A 15,958-nucleotide genomic window follows, 5' to 3' on the forward strand; every position below is an offset into this window, starting at 1 on the left:
TCTTATGCATACTCCTAAATGCAAGATTGTTGTTACGCTTCTCTCGCATTCGTTGTCTCATTAGTTGTCTTTGTTTTTCTCTGAATTCAGGATTGTGTCTGTACTGGTTCGTTATGTAGCCTCTGTGTTTTTCTCTGAATTCAGGATTGTGTCTGTACTGGTTCGTTATGAAGTCTTTTTGTTTCTGTCTGAATTCAGGATTTTCTCTATATGCAGTTGTTATATTATTTCTCTTCTTTTGTCTTAATTCAGGTTTTTTTCTATAACGGTTTCTGGAATTCGCTTGTTTTCTTTGTCTGAGTTCTTCGTCAGAATTTTGCCTGTTTGCAGAAGATTTTTTCTTTGCTCTGAATGTTTTGTCAGAAGCATACTTTTCCTTTTCTTTCCTCTTTTGATTCTCCTTTCTTTGAGATACCTTTCCAGAGCACAGAAGTCTCCTCTTATATTTTATTTTTGCCTGCCTACTAAGTTTCGAGTTTATGAGCAATGTCATGTAAGGCACTATCACTCACCATTGTATCAATTATTGGTGCAGAAGAGTTTGATTCATTTTGAGGAGCATCATGTGATGTGTCTGAATTCAAAGTGAATGGGCTCAATGGCTCTGGTTCAGTTTCCATGTCAGTGCATGCTTCATGTACAGTGTTATTGCAGACATCAGTAACAACAGTGGTTAACCTTGGAGCACTCAGGCTTGCCTCTTTCTGAAGAGCATCATCCAGCACAGCAGTTGATAGAGCAGCAGTCTGAGTGGTAGGTGGACTGTGTGTGTCTGACATGGCTCTATTCAGGTTTGTTGTGTTCACAATGTAAAACTCCACAGGCTTCAACTCATAGGTACAGGAGGAATGTATGTCCATCATCTTATGTTGCTTCATGAGCCTGTCAATCATGTCACTGAGATGTGAGAATGTCAGCATGACAGCTGTACCAGCCATGACCGAACCCAGGGGTAAAGCCAAACCTTTGGCTGTTCTGGGGTGTGGATCAAAGAAATCGTATCTGCCTGACTTGGTTCTGAATACTGCAATACACAACGATCTCATCAGCAGCAGTGCATATTGGACCTCTGATAACAAACAGCTCAGTCCTGCCTCCAGGTCCAGATAGTCATCTACAGCTCCAGGTAAAGGTTCGCCAAACGTCCCGTATCTTGAAAGTATTTTCATGTCTGCATGAAGTCTGTGCCTGCGTGTACGAACCTTATCAGGTAGCTCATCAGTGGTCAAATGGCTGTGATCAGGGAACCTTGTCCTGACTTCTTTATATAACACATTACCTTTATCCAAAACAAGGTCAAGGTCTGCTCTGGTGATGTTTTCATTCTCATAGAGAAATGCAAGAAAGGTTAATGAGTTACAGGTACACTGCTGGTTCCTGAATTTGCCATATTTGAGAGAGGCCTGGCTGCGTGATGCACAGACGTGTTGTTCAGAAGGCTGCTCTGTGAGGTTCACATAGTCTGCATTGGATGGCCCTGCTACACTGAGGTCTGCCTCTACAATGTCAGAATGTGAGATCTCGCGCACATCACCCGAATAGCTTACAGCATGGGAGCTAACTTTTTCTATGGGATCATTACTGTGACATCCTCTCTTTACCATGTCAGCATAAGAGACCTGTGGCGAAGGCACATCACCTGAATGGTTTACCTGGTTAGCATTTGAAGTAGCTGATGCCCTTGGGTCATTACTGTGAAGTGTTGTCTTTACAACGTCAGCATAAGAAATGCGTGGTGAGCACAATGCATCATGGTGACCTGCCTGGTTAACACTTGGAACATGAGATGCTGCTGACGTCATGACCTCTCCACTGCTCTGGGGACCAACACATGCTTCCTGTTCAGCTGTTGTAGCACAGTGCATCTCACCTGATCTCTGCCAGCGCATGCGTGCAGCTTGGGACTTCTTACTTCTCCTAGGCATTGTTGTAGATTCAAACCAGTGTTGTTTTTTTTTTCAGAAAACCCTTTTTTAGCCTGCAGAAATGGGCTAAAAGTATACTCAGGTAAAACTGAGATGTATTCTGTTTGTTTCACTGTTTATTCAATGCTTTAAGGCACTATCAAGACATATATATACTAATGCTCAAATGTGGTATTCAGCTGAGAATAGCTGTAGGATAGTACTATACTTTTCAGTGACAGCAATCCAAATCTTATTCCTTAACACACTTAATGTATAAGACTAAAGAAATGTATTCAGGTTTATATTTAAATATCAGAATCAAACACAGCTTCTTCAAACAACAACAAGAAAACAACAGCAATTAAGTTTTTTTTATTACAACAGGCTTAAACAACAATAAACACTTATTGATGTGAGCAGGACTAAAGATGAATTAGAATTAGATGTAAGTCAGGGACAACTAATGCACTGTATAATATGGTTTTACCTTTACACTTATTATTGAGTAAACTCAAACTTTTGAAAAAGGAAAAAACACCCGTTTGGTTTTAATTTTCTAGTACAAATATGGATTTTCACTCCAAATATTTGTGTATATTGTTTTCCAAAATGTCAGTGCAATATTAAATTATCCAATATCTTCTGACAATGTATCATTGTTCAAATCAATTATTTCAAAGCTTTACTTAACAATCAAATTAATTAGAATTAATGTTAGCAGTTCAAAAATCAAATGCTGGTAAATGCTTGTCAAAAGCTGATCAAGGTTGTAGCTCAAATCAAATCAGCTCAATAAGGTAGTGGTAACCTGCTCCGACAGATTGTGTAATGTTTTGTCAAGATGATGTGCTTGTGAAACTTCAAAATGTCAAGCCAATAAATGTCAAGCCAATAAACCAATAGTGATGTAACCAAAGTGATGTAACCAAAGTGATGTAGCCTGTCACCAATTTTTATCAACAATCAGGACAATTCAGTCCGATTGGTCAGAAAGGGAGAGAGAGCAGGAGAGTCTAGGGACTCTCAGATTTCCAATGACAGTTAGAAAATCTCAAGAAGCCATAAAATCCATAAAATCCATACAAGCCATAAATCTCAAATCTGATTTGGACAGAAAGGGAGAGAGAGCGTGAGAGTGGAGGGACTCTCGGGGTTCCAGTCAAAGACAGAGATCCAACAACAATCAGGAACGGAACCCTGATTGGACAGAAAGGGAGAGAGAGCGTGAGAGTGGAGAGAGCTCTCAGAGTTCCAGGCAACAGATAGAAAATCAGCAAGGCACCTGTAAGACAAAATGGGAAAGATCAATTAGACTGCTGTTGGAATATAAGGAAAAAAACCTCAAGTAGCTTCTACCCTGAGCTAAACATGAACATGATGTAAAAACACTGGGGATGCACATAATAAATCATGCTGATAAATTATCGGCCAGCAGGGATTCCCATACATTCATTTGAAATGTGAAAACCAGTAGTCATGAACTGCATCAGTTCATTAGGGCTTGTCTTGAGGTTTCATTTCCACTACCATTTCCCAACAGTGTGTTGAAGCAGCTGCTGTAGCCAATAGCTTTAAAAAGTGTGTGCTTATGGTCAAATCACTACAGAGTGCCAACCCTGATATAGTGTATGTCAAAATCTGAGCCATGAATGACATTACTGCAGTAGCAGCCCAGCCATACAGTGCTGAGCTGTGTGTGCGTGTGAGAGAGACACACAACAGTTTGTCTGAGTCAGGTGAGTGTCTTTGTGCTCGTTTGTGAGTGAGTGTGACAGAGAGACAGTGTCTGGATGCAAGCTACAATTGTGTTTATACAAATGCAGTGCAGAGACGATACAAGCATTTCATGAAAACGCTGATCAAGAGTCTCTCGCTCTCTCTCTCTATCCATGCAATGTCCATGAATAATCATTTATCACTAAATACATTTAAAAGAATGTTTGTATTTTTCTATACTATTTTTTTCTTTTCAAAATGACATAACAAACTCCCTCAACACAGAATGTTATGGACCAAACTATCATGGACTTCATACAATTACACAATTATTAACCTATGGTTTTGTGTCTGCTGCAAAACTCTAATCAGATCAGCACGTAGCACCAGTGGGAAAAAAAAAGTTAACTTACAGGCCCGCTAGTTTTTTAAATTAATTAATAGATTTGAATTTACTTGTTGTGTAGATGTGTCACAGTCTGTTTAAATAAAAGTTCTTGTGACATATAAAATGTGGTTTTGGTCACAACTGATATTTCAGCCCACTGTGTAGAAAATGCGGAGATATATCTAGCTTGTGTTGACAATCAGCCTGAAAATACCATGACAGGAATTTTGGTCCATAATGCCGAGCCCTAGTATACAGCTAGAGACCGCCAGAAGAAGTATGGAGACAGAAAGACATGATGTTTACTTTCTCCTCAAAAAATCAGGGGGTCACATCTCATATGTATCCGGATCAAATTGTTTTTCAGAGTGTTTAATTTATTATTGATTACATAAAGTGTGTACGTGATTCGCATCAACAAAGTTTATTTGAATGGGGACTCATCCTAAATTGTAAACCCATGAAATATCAGTTTAAAACAATCATAATGTCTCTGTGTGCTCTTACGCTTCGGAGTTTGCAGGAGTCACAGGCTGGCGGGAATCCAACGATGTTCAGTCGAGTGAGGGAGAGAGAGAAATTGAGATTTTCAATTCACTAAAGAAAACCAACTTCACAACTAATTTCAATAAAGGGCATTAATACTGCTCCATCTCAGCTCTCTGTACAGCGAGCTCGGTACACTCTACACAGTGTATGTTGCCTGTGCTTCACCAAAATCAGCCTGTGCCATGAATGACATTACCACAAAATCAGCCCTTCGACACAGTGCTGAGCTGTGTGTGTATGTGAGTAACTAATTATTCTTATATGCAGCAATTGCTACAGTAATTCAATTACTTTTGAGAGAAGCAACTTTAACTATTAATTTAAAGTAACTTGCCCAATTTCTTTATTTTGAGACATAAATTATAACAATACAGAAATCACAATATATATATAAATCATGTGTGAATCCAAACAAGATTAAACAGTTTGAGATACTAAACAGTGTTACTGTCAATTTATGTAGGCTGTTGCAGCTTCCATACTCACCAGGCAAAAACGCAGGCGTCGGTCAATGTCCTCTATATCTATGAGAGGAAACATATATTAGTTTAACTACAAATCACGACTAAATACTTCTCCATCTCATCTCTGTGTATCATTTTATTGGTATTAAGGTCACGCTGCTTCTCCGTTCTGTTTGTTTGGGTTGGAGTTACACACACACACGCACACACACACACATACTTTTTTGTCACTCAAATTAAGGTTGCTTGCGACTTAACTTGGTTAGCGATAGCTGTTATGCTAGCAACATTCTCACAGCTCATTTGAATCAATAATGGATTAATTGATGTGACATAGCAGCCTTCAGTGTTGATAGGACATTACTCATGTAACCAATCAGATAATGGTTGTGGGTCAGACAGTGAGCAAGGCTTCAGAGTAGTGTCTACAGAGAGACAGCTACATATCATAGTAGTAAAAGTAAAACTGTAATACAGTATATTATTATCCTACTTTTTTGTTCTCAGAAAACCAGCAGGTCTCATGTTATTTCAATTGAGATCACATTGTTTGATTATTATTTTCTGGTATTGAATGTTCAAAGTATGGCTGTAATTCCTGTCAACAAAGATGATATGGATGGGAAGTCATTCCAAACTACAAAGCGACTCACATATCAGTTTAGTGACAGTCATAACAAACAAAATGTGTGTGTGTTTGTACTCACACTGTACAGTCAGCACAGGACATCAGCAGGAACACAAGGAGGGTCAGCGGTTTGAGGGTGGGGGGAGAGAGAAGAGTTTCAGTTAACCTCAGAAAAGCAGTGTCACAGCTCATTTGAATTTATTGGCTTCAGAGTAGTGTCTGCAGAGAGGCAGCTACATGTCATAGTATGGTGCAATAGTAGTAATAGTAATACTGTAATACGTTATATTAATATCCGACTTTTTTGTCACTCAAATTAAGGTTGCTTGTGAACTGAAAACTGCTGTTAGTACGTTGGCTGTTGGTTGTCTCAGCCAAATACACTGGGCCTCTGCTATTAACTGCAGCTAACTGACGTCAGCTCTCCTTTCATAACTCCCTCACGCGCTCGTCCGTTAACTTGGTTAGCGTTAGCGGTTTTGCTAGCAACGTTACCATCGGGTAGCCAACAATAAAGGCTTTGCCGAACAAGAAAAACTCTGCGCCCATAAATTCATGTTTACTCCCGTACGAATTAAACACCACTTTAATGTACTTCTGAAACAATAAACCTGTATTTGGACCGTTCATAACTGCCGGCCGTGTGAAACAGACTTACCTGTCAAACAGCATACAGCGACTGACGGAAGATCCGGGTGCTGCGTCAACGTTTGATTGAGGCATTCAGGGAACACTCGTAAATTTTGGCGTTGGACGCAAAAACCTTTGACAGCGATCCCCAAATCCTGCAATATCTCATAGAACCCGTGGTAAAAGAAGTCAAGGCTCGTGTAACATTATGAGCTTTTTGGGGATCTCTAATATTAGTAACCCTAATCAACGTTAAGACGGAAATAGGTAAAGTAGATAACAGCGCATACAATGTCCGACATTAAACGCGTCGCGCCCCGCTAGACATGAAAATACAGGGCTACGCCGACGTCATTGGAACAAACGGATACGTTTCTTACAAAAAGAAAACATTTCTTCATGTATAACATTTGCCGAATGAACAACTGTGCCCAAGTAGTTAAAGTGCGTGTAAAGCAGCAAAAACATTGTGTTATGAGTTTGTCACACCACAGTAACATGTATCATTGACCACTGAGCCAAATTTGAAAGATTAAAAAAATTGCTAAGTATATAAAATTAGGTCTCAACATCATGGAAAAACAAGCACTTCTCTCTGCTGTGAAACGCTGGGGGCGTGTCAGTTAGAGGCGCTTGAACCACGCCCACGCGCGGGAGGGGAGCCCTCTGTGTGCTGCACAAGGACGTAGCCTAGCAACAATGGAAGCTAGTGCTAGCAGCATCATCTGAAGGACCCAGCCCTACCTGTTTGAGTCCAACACTGATAGTGCTCAGCCTCGTTCCTCACAGTCTCCATCAGAATGGTAATTTATTTCCCAGTAATTTAAACCCCAGTCTACATATAATTCCTTGTCATAGCTATATTGGTGCACATAAAATATTACCTGTGGATTATCATTGTGCTGTCAGATGGACTCAGGGAATCAGGCCAAATCATGTCATGATTAAATGCAATAACATTTGCTAACATTACATGGACATGACAGGATGCACGATGTAAAATCACTTTCAGGATTTGCACCTTCAGCAAAATGCATTTAATTAAACGAATACAATATTTTTAACATAAGCACACACTTACACTGGCGGGTACGTAATGCCGGTGGCGGAGATGAGAGCACCTACTTTCGGCGGGACAGAGAGGATGGTGCCCGCCACCGATCCTCCCGTCCCGCGGACAGCGGCTGCTACCATCACGGCCACCGGCATTATGTGCCCGCCACCGGAGATGAGAGCACCTGCTGTCGGTGGCGGGCACGTAGTGCCGGTGGCCGTGATGGTAGCAGCCGCTGTCGGCAGGACGGGAGGCTGCAAGCCGGGGACGGAGAAGATCGTGGCGGGCACGTAATGCCGGTGGCAGAGATGAGAGCACCTGCTGTCGGCGGGACAGAGAGGATCGGTGGCGGGCACATCCTCTCCGTCCGCCGACAGCGGCTGCTACCATCACGGCCACCGGCATTACGTGCCCGCCACCGACAGCAGGTGCTCTCTCTCCGGTGGCCGTGATGGTAGCAGCCGCTGTCGGCGGACGGAGAGGCTCGGTGGCGGGCACGTAATGCCGGTGGCCGTGCTGTAACTATCGGGGGTAAAGTGGACACTGCAGAGACTGGTGTTGGGGTGATTTTGAACTCTCCACAGTAGCTCCTCTTGACAACATCGATCCACCATTTCCTTACGTTGTCTCGGTAGGAGACTTAAATAAGCTAACCGAGCCGTTACCCTGGCCTGCACACTGTGGCATCCAGGAAAGATGCATGAGCTACGTGGAGGAGACATGACTGGTTAGCTAGCTGCAGACTAGCATAAGCGATGCTATCCGAGACTAGAGAGCTAGCGGAAAACCACCGAAGCTAATGCACTGAACGTATTTATACTGCTTCCGCAGCAGGGCGGGGTTTATGCTAATAACGCGGCTATGATTTCTGACCCGCCCATTAAATCCTGAACACAGAAATGTTGAAATACAGTTTGGCAGCCTAGCTCCATAACTAAATTATAAATGGCTGAATGGCTTTTTACATGTTTTAAGGAAATACATTTATAACCTATTTAATGTGTTTAGAAGAAAATGGCTGAATTTGCTTTACACAGACTTTAAGAATACGTTGTACACTGCGTTTCACAATGTTTATACAGTTTCTCCTAACGCAACAAGTTTCAAAGTTGTTGTTTTTTGAAGGGAGAGCGGCGACGAAGTAACAGGCCTATACAGCGATGGCGAGAAGAAACTGACACTTTTCACAATGAAAGACAAATCGTAATGTATTGTAGTTAATGCCGAATTTGAAAGAAGGCGCCACCAAGTTAAAATGTGTCATAGGTGTTCCCAAAAGTTGATAAAGCTTCTCCTCATGATGCAACAACTCTTAAAATCACTCGATTTGTAAGGGAGTCTGGGATATTGCCGTTACTAGTGACATTCAATGCTTCATTATGTGGTCCATATCCATGCCTTACACACACACACACACAGACACACACACACACACACACACACACACAGCCAACTTCTAGTAGTGGTTTTGTGTTTGATAGTTGACAGTTTCTCTAGATGAACATGAAGCTGAATATGTTGATAGTTGAACAGTTTCTAAGCTGAATATGTTTTTATAAAACCAGATGAGCTAAAAATCCTTAAAACTAAAACTGTGATGATTTCAAAACCGTAACAGATTATAAAAAGCTTAATACATGCCCAATAGTTCAAAGTCTTGTTACTTGGAGAAAGTTTGAATGGTGTCTGTAGCTCAAAGTATTAGGGACAAGAAGAGGTTGAAAGTGGATGAGTTTTGAAGAGGATTTGAAGATTTTCCCATTTGTTTCCATATTATTATTATTATTTTATTTTTTTTTAAAAGCTGAATATTTGAAAAGCTGAAAAGGTTAAAAAGCTGAACAGTTTGACAGCCAAACAGTTTCTGTAGCTGCACAGATGCTGGAGCAGTAGCAGAACCAAAGCTGAAAATGTCCCCATAAGAGTGAATGGGAAAACACCTCCCAAACACCTGCAGGTTTTTAAAAAAATTTAGTGGTTATGGCCAAAATATGTATACAGTGAGTAACAGGAGACATTGCTGAACCATGTGATGCCTTTTTTATTTCTGTAGAGTGAAAAATGAGGGCACAAGAGCGAGAGACAAAACCGGTACCGTCTGCTCCACTCCAGAAATTTAGGCTCAAAATTAACATTGCGCCTTATGGGGGAGTTGCTGGAGTGCTTGTCGCTCGAGGGCTTCTACAGCCAAAAGTTTAAGTCGCACATCTGAAATAAGACCATCATATGAAAGCCAACAAGATTTCCTACATTTCTATGTATATATTGTCTATGTGAAGTAAAAGCTGTGGGACCCAAATCAAGCTGAAGAGAGTTTTTTCTAAAGTTTTTGCAGCTGCTCTCCACTCTAGCGATGATGTCACCCACTCTAGCTCACGCAATACACACCCACTATAAACCCAGAAGAGGAGCTAAAAATCCTTCAAACTAAAACTGTGATAATTTCAAAACCATAAAAGATTTTAACATTTTGAAAAACAAATTCAATAGTTGAAGGTCTTGTGAATAGTTTAAAGTTGGAATGGTGTCTCTAGCTCAAAGTAAGAGGGAGCAGAAGAGGTTGAAAGTGGATGAGTTTTGAAGATTTTCCCATTTGCTTCCATGTTAAATTTTTTTTTGAAAAAGCTGAATATTTGAAAAAGTTGAAAAGCTAAAAAGCTGAAAAGTACAAGGCTGAAAGAGCATAAATAGCTGAACATTTTGATAGTTGAACGGTTTCTATAGCTGAACGTATGCTGAAGTAGTAGCAGAGCGAAATTTGAGAAATTCCCCGTAAGGATGAATGGGGAAAATTTTGCAGAAAAAGCTGAATATTTCCAAAAGTGTGAAAGATAGAAAAAAGAAAAATGGATGCCATAATGTCCTTAAAAAGCTGAACATTTTGATAGTTGAATGGTTTCTGTAGCACAAAATTTGAAGGAGTTCAAAAGAGCCAAAAAACGTATGGAATCATGAATAATAATAACTTTAATAAATTCCAGAAGAACAATAGTGTGAATGCTGTGTCAGCATTCACACTAATGAATGCTCATTGAGGTTGATTAATAATCTTGATAGGCTAATTTAGACTTTCTAGGCTGTGTGACCGTCATTATAAGACACAAATATGTTTTGCGGCTTCAGACATATTTTTTTGGCGAGGGACGGGGGCAAAAATGGCTCTTTTGATGGTTAAGGTTGCTGACCCCTGCACTAAATACTGTGACCACATGTCACCCCTATTTTATTATAATGTCTATATTCATTAAAATAACAATTACAATATTTAACTATATTGTCACTGCAAAAGGGGTTATAAATAGTTAAATAGTTATTGTAAGTCACTTTGGACAAAGGCGTCTGCTTGATGTCCTAAATGTAAATGTAAATATGATATTCTATTTCACCAAAACCACAAGTACCAAAATGAAGTTAGATTGATCACACTGAACTTTTGTAGCCATAAGACAGTGTCCAAAGGCTGAATAAACTAAATATGCAGTTATATGTGTTGGCAGCTGACTGATTCAGTTCTATATTTTATTTCTCAGTGTTTTTACCTTCAGGTGTGTCCTTTGTTATCACTGCTTCTCTACCAACTAAAGACAATGACTTTTTGTAGACAATTTCTTTGACTGTATACAACCCAGAGACTCCTATATACTGTCAGAAATACAAAAGCCCCCCTCAAAATAAAAACATCTTACTCACCATCTCATCTTCAACTTTAACATTATTTTTGAAATACAATATATAACATATTACTAGTTACTTAAATTTTAAAGTAAAGTTGTTATTCCAAGTTTCTCACAACACTATGGAAACAATTCCTACAGATAAAGATCTTTTTGTTATTTATTAGGCCACTTTTCCTAACCAATAACATAAGTGTCATTCAAGGAGTTGTCTCACTCTGAAATATCACAAAGTACAGTAGGTTAAACGTATAGGCAATGTTCCCTAAAGGTTCTCTAGAGGCAGTTTTTTTAATTAATCCCATAAACACCTTCAGTGATCCATTATCAAGTGACAGCAAAGCTAGCTGTCTAGCTATATATGGACAGACAGACAGACAGACCCACAAGGCCTTCCATTTTCAGTTGGGCTTTTGACACTTGAAAACCACTTATGTCTGTGAGTGTTTTTGTTTTTTGTCATTTCAGAATGGCACTCAGTCTCCTCTTGGACACCCAGTCTCCCAGTGAATATTTCAGGCCTCCACCCCTAAAAATTGCTGTTATCAAAATGATTGACTCACCAAAAATCCGCGCATGGGATTTCCCAGGAAATCAAGTCAGAGCAGCTGCTACTAAACACAACAAAGCAGCGGTCTTCACTGACGGCATCACATGCTGCAGGGTCACTGTTTTTGAGCAGTTCAGCCAAAAGATGAAACTGGGAAACTCATACATAATGAGGGGGCACACTCTGAGGGGCAATGTGCCACCTTATCAGATAAATATGACTGACAGGACGCTCTTCTTCAGAACAAGTGACATCAATGTAACAGAAGAGCTACATACACAGGCAGAGCTCCTACTGAGGCCCAGATCACAGGTCACTGAGCTATGCGACTGTCAGACAGCATAGGGCCTCATCACTGTCGAGGGTGAGGTGGTGGAGGCAAGTTTTTTTCATGTCTTCTAGTATTAAGATGGTAAAGTGGCAGTCCATAGTACAGTGGCAGCCACTTTCCATTTGCTCCTGTAACTCATGGGTTTTTTGATACTAATAAACTTTGTGTCTGTGTTCAGAGGTTGATTAGCTAGTTGATAAAACCAAGACTTCTGTTTACAATTAGAAGTACTATCATAATGATATAAACTTGAGTTTGGAATATCATTATGAAACGTGAAATTAAAATAATCCATCTTGTCATTCAGGTATCAGCAGTAAAAAAAGTGTGTGTTGGGAAAGACTTCGTGCCCCTGAGAAAAGTCACTCTGCAGCAGGTAAGCTGTAAAGTCATTGTTATGGTTCATGGGCATGCCAGCATGTCTGACCGATATCCAAACTGTAGGTAGTTCTACATGCTGTTTTCGCAGACAAATTGAGAGGAACTGATGCTGGATCAGTTCAGACATAATTAGGGGTTCATGGACAGGTAGATATACGGAGGAGAAGGATGAGGACAGAAGGGGGACAAGAGGATGAGGAGGTGACAGATGAGATAGAGGAAGAGGATGGGAGAAAGTAGAAAAATACCGTTATTTTATAGATTTTTCCAAAATTATTACAATCAAGCACTTTTAATAAAGTGACAATGCTAAGAGTTCTGCAGAAAAATACCGTTATTTTATAGACTTTTCCTAAATTATTACAATCAAACACCTTTAATAAAGTGACAATGTTAAAAGTTCTGCAGAAATATCCCGTTATGCTACAGATTTTTCCTAAATTATGATCAAACACCTATAATAAGCCTTAAAAGCCACCTTAGAAAAACAGTCAAATGACTGGCAGCTACGACTGCCAAACAAAAACCCTAAATATTTTCACTGTGTCAATTAAAGTAGGGTGGGGAACTTAATTACAATGAAATACACACCACTGTTGATTCTAAAACCCTTTATTTAATGTATTGAGTTGTTAATTTACAATATCAACCAATTATTCACCAACAGTTCTTCAGAGCCCCCCAGGAGGAACTGAAAAACTAAGCATTCTATTTCTCCATATGTGTATCTTGTCTGTTAACAGTACTATCATGATGAGGTCATGATTTCACCTTTGAAACAGGTGGAGAGCTTTTGGGCTGAGGGGGCTGTGGTCTGTTGTTTTTTAGCTTGTATTTTCCAATTCAGTTTTGTTGTCTACAATATTCTCCTGACCCTTGGGGGCTCTGTATACTGTAGTTCTGATAATATTTGTAGTATTTGTGGACAAGCATTACATTCTTGATTTAGAACCCTGAATATACAGTGTACTATTAAGTAAAATCAAAACATACCACAAAAGGTCAATGAATCTGTACCAGAAGTGACAATGCAACATAGCAGATAAAGAAGAATCCTCCTCCAAATGGCCAGTAATCAGCTGGATCTTTGGTGCATCTGGGGGTGGGGGGAAGGGAAAAAGACAAAGTAAGAGCCACTGAAAAGTCCTTACTATAAAAAGTAGGATTTATTTTTATTTTATTTTTTTTTTTACCATTTATTTAAACAGCCATGAAGCGTTTGCTTTGCTTTGTTTGGGGTGTGGCTCAATTCAAACTGACTGCCATACAAACCTTTTCTGAAATAAGGGCCGTTTCTCAATATGCTTTCTTCTCTGTACTTCTGTTCTTGTGGACTTGAGAAACGTCATCAGCGCCGGACCAAGTACTGTTCCAATTCAAAGTTCGCATCTGGCCAAGTACGGTCGAATACCCCGGATGTGTTCTCGCCCCACCCGTTTCATCGAGGATGCATCGGTGGAGACTTGTGTGGACTTTTGGAAGTTACGTATCCCAGAATGCATTTCGTGATAGCAATGGCCGAGGAGCGGACTCACAACTGTAAGTTACAAGTTTTAAACGTTTGATTTAGGGTCACGGAATGTAAGTTTTAATTTTTTGTACGAGAATGTAATTGTTATAACAGCAAATTAGTGCTGTGGTCGATTCATTACTGCCGCACGTAGTTTTTGCTTCGACGTTTTCGGTGGTAGCCACCCGCTAACAGCTATCGTACTCCGCTAGCTGCTAGCAAATTGGCCCGGGTGCTTAGCATTACTGCTACCCCGCAGATTACAGCCGTGTCCCGGCGTGACCCTCTGAAATCAGCCGCCCGCTGGTTCTGTATCGTTGTAGTGGTAAAACGTGACCGTTCACTTTGCATTTAATGGGTAAGTGTCTGAAACGAAATACTTTAGGGTTTTTGATACCGGATAAATTGGTCTGTGTGGGGTGCGAGGGTTTTATTTAAGTTTAATATTTCATTTAACATGAAGCACTTGTCGCCGACCAAAACGCGTAACGTTATCCGCTCATACTCCCTGTTGTTCCCTATTAGCTTGACTACTTAAACACATCAGAAGTGTAAAAATGTATGGTATTGTGTATAAGGTACCAATTATATCTTTGCGTTTAAAATGGTGATGGAAAGCTCTGTTGGATTTTTCTGATTTTTGAAAAAAATACTTAATTTTAATTTCTCATGTCATAAATTAAACCAAACAAAGACTTTCAGTGTCACAATGTAATGATTAATAACTTATTTCTAGGAGTTAAAAGACCCACCAACTGGGAAAGGGGTAGAGGCCCGGAGTGTGACCGCTGCCACCTGGCAGTGGTACAGCCTCATGGACGCTGTACTCCAGGGGCAGCATGCCATCAACCCGCCCCTGGTTGTGGCCAGTGCCACGCCAGGTGGCGTGGTCAGCAGTACCCCGGCCTCTACCTCTGCAGAGGAAGATGAAGTGAGAGAGGAAAGAGAGGAAAGCAGGACAGGACGGAAGAGGAAGAGGGAGAATGAACTGTTGGACTTTTTGAAAAGACAAGCTGAGAGAGAGGATGAGAGAGAGAGAGAGGCCTTGGTTAGGGAGGAGGAGAGGGAGAGGGCAGCAGCTGACAGGGCCGAGAGGTACCTCTCATTGTTTGAGAGGCTTGTAAATAAGTTTTAGTTGTGTGTTGTGATATTTAATTATTTTTTGTTCTGTGTTCTTGTGTTTATTAAATTTTGTTTAAAATGTGTTTGAGACTATTCATATTTAAGCGATACTGTACATATTCAATATGTGTAATTATTTACATTTATACAAAAAAGAACATTGGATAGACAACATATATACTTTTATTTACAGTTGTGTTTAAATTAGAATGAACCAAAAAAACAAAACCAATTACATTGAAAAGAAAAAATATTATTTACAGTGATTTCATTGAATTTAAATTTGGGCTAACCTGAAAAAAATACAATATAAAAAAAATACATACTACATATGTACAACATATTTACACCTATACAATCTATATTCATCTGATTTACACAATATATACGTTGACATCTAACCATATGTACATATTTACACACTCCCAAGTGAACATGACTACATCTAGAGAGCGTGAGTGAATATTTACTCTCTAGATGTAATCATGTTCACCCAGACATGCAGGCAGGTCCCGAGGAGCAGAGAGCTGGGCAGCCAGACGTCCCCGGACCTCCCTCCCTGCCAGGCCCCTTTCATCCCCCTCTTCAATTCCTGGGTCAGCCTCGCCGCCGGGGACCTCCACCATCTCGTCCTCCTCTTGCTCCACCTCCTCCTCCAGGATGTCCTCAGCTACAACACATATGTTGTGGAGGATGCAGCAGGCACCAACCACCTTTGGGGCAAACACGGGCCGGATCTCAAGGGCCCTCAGGAAGATTGAGCGCCACCTTGTCTTGAGGATCCCAAAGGTGCGCTCAATTATGTTCCTTGCCCTTGAATGGTGCCTGTTGAAGCGGGCTTCAACTTGGGCTATTCAAGGTTAGAAAGAAATATTTAAATGTAAAATGTGAAAATGTATAGTGTATTTGAAACTCCCCAAATTATCTGTGTGTGTGTGTCTGTGTATGTTTTCATACTTGCTACAGGCTGGCGATACGGGGTCATGATGGCCACAGGGCGCTGCAGGCATGGGTACCCTCCATCTCCCAGTAGAAAGTATCCAGCTGGTGGATA

The 15,958-nt window shown here is 40.4% G+C and overlaps 1 long non-coding RNA gene across 1 annotated transcript; it reads right to left on the bottom strand.

Moving 5' to 3' along the window:
* Positions 1 to 2,263: 2,263 nt before the first annotated feature.
* On the bottom strand, positions 2,264 to 6,285 carry LOC311267364. Its single transcript, XR_014623824.1, has 4 exons — positions 5,732 to 6,285; positions 5,047 to 5,084; positions 4,519 to 4,544; positions 2,264 to 3,189 (listed from the first exon to the last, which is right to left on the bottom strand). It is a non-coding gene; the product is annotated as an uncharacterized lncRNA (long non-coding RNA).
* Positions 6,286 to 15,958: the final 9,673 nt, after the last annotated feature.

The sequence above is a fragment of the Pagrus pagrus genome (assembly GCF_965226575.1).
Source record: "Pagrus pagrus genome assembly, chromosome: 13".
NCBI lineage: Eukaryota > Metazoa > Chordata > Actinopteri > Spariformes > Sparidae > Pagrus > Pagrus pagrus.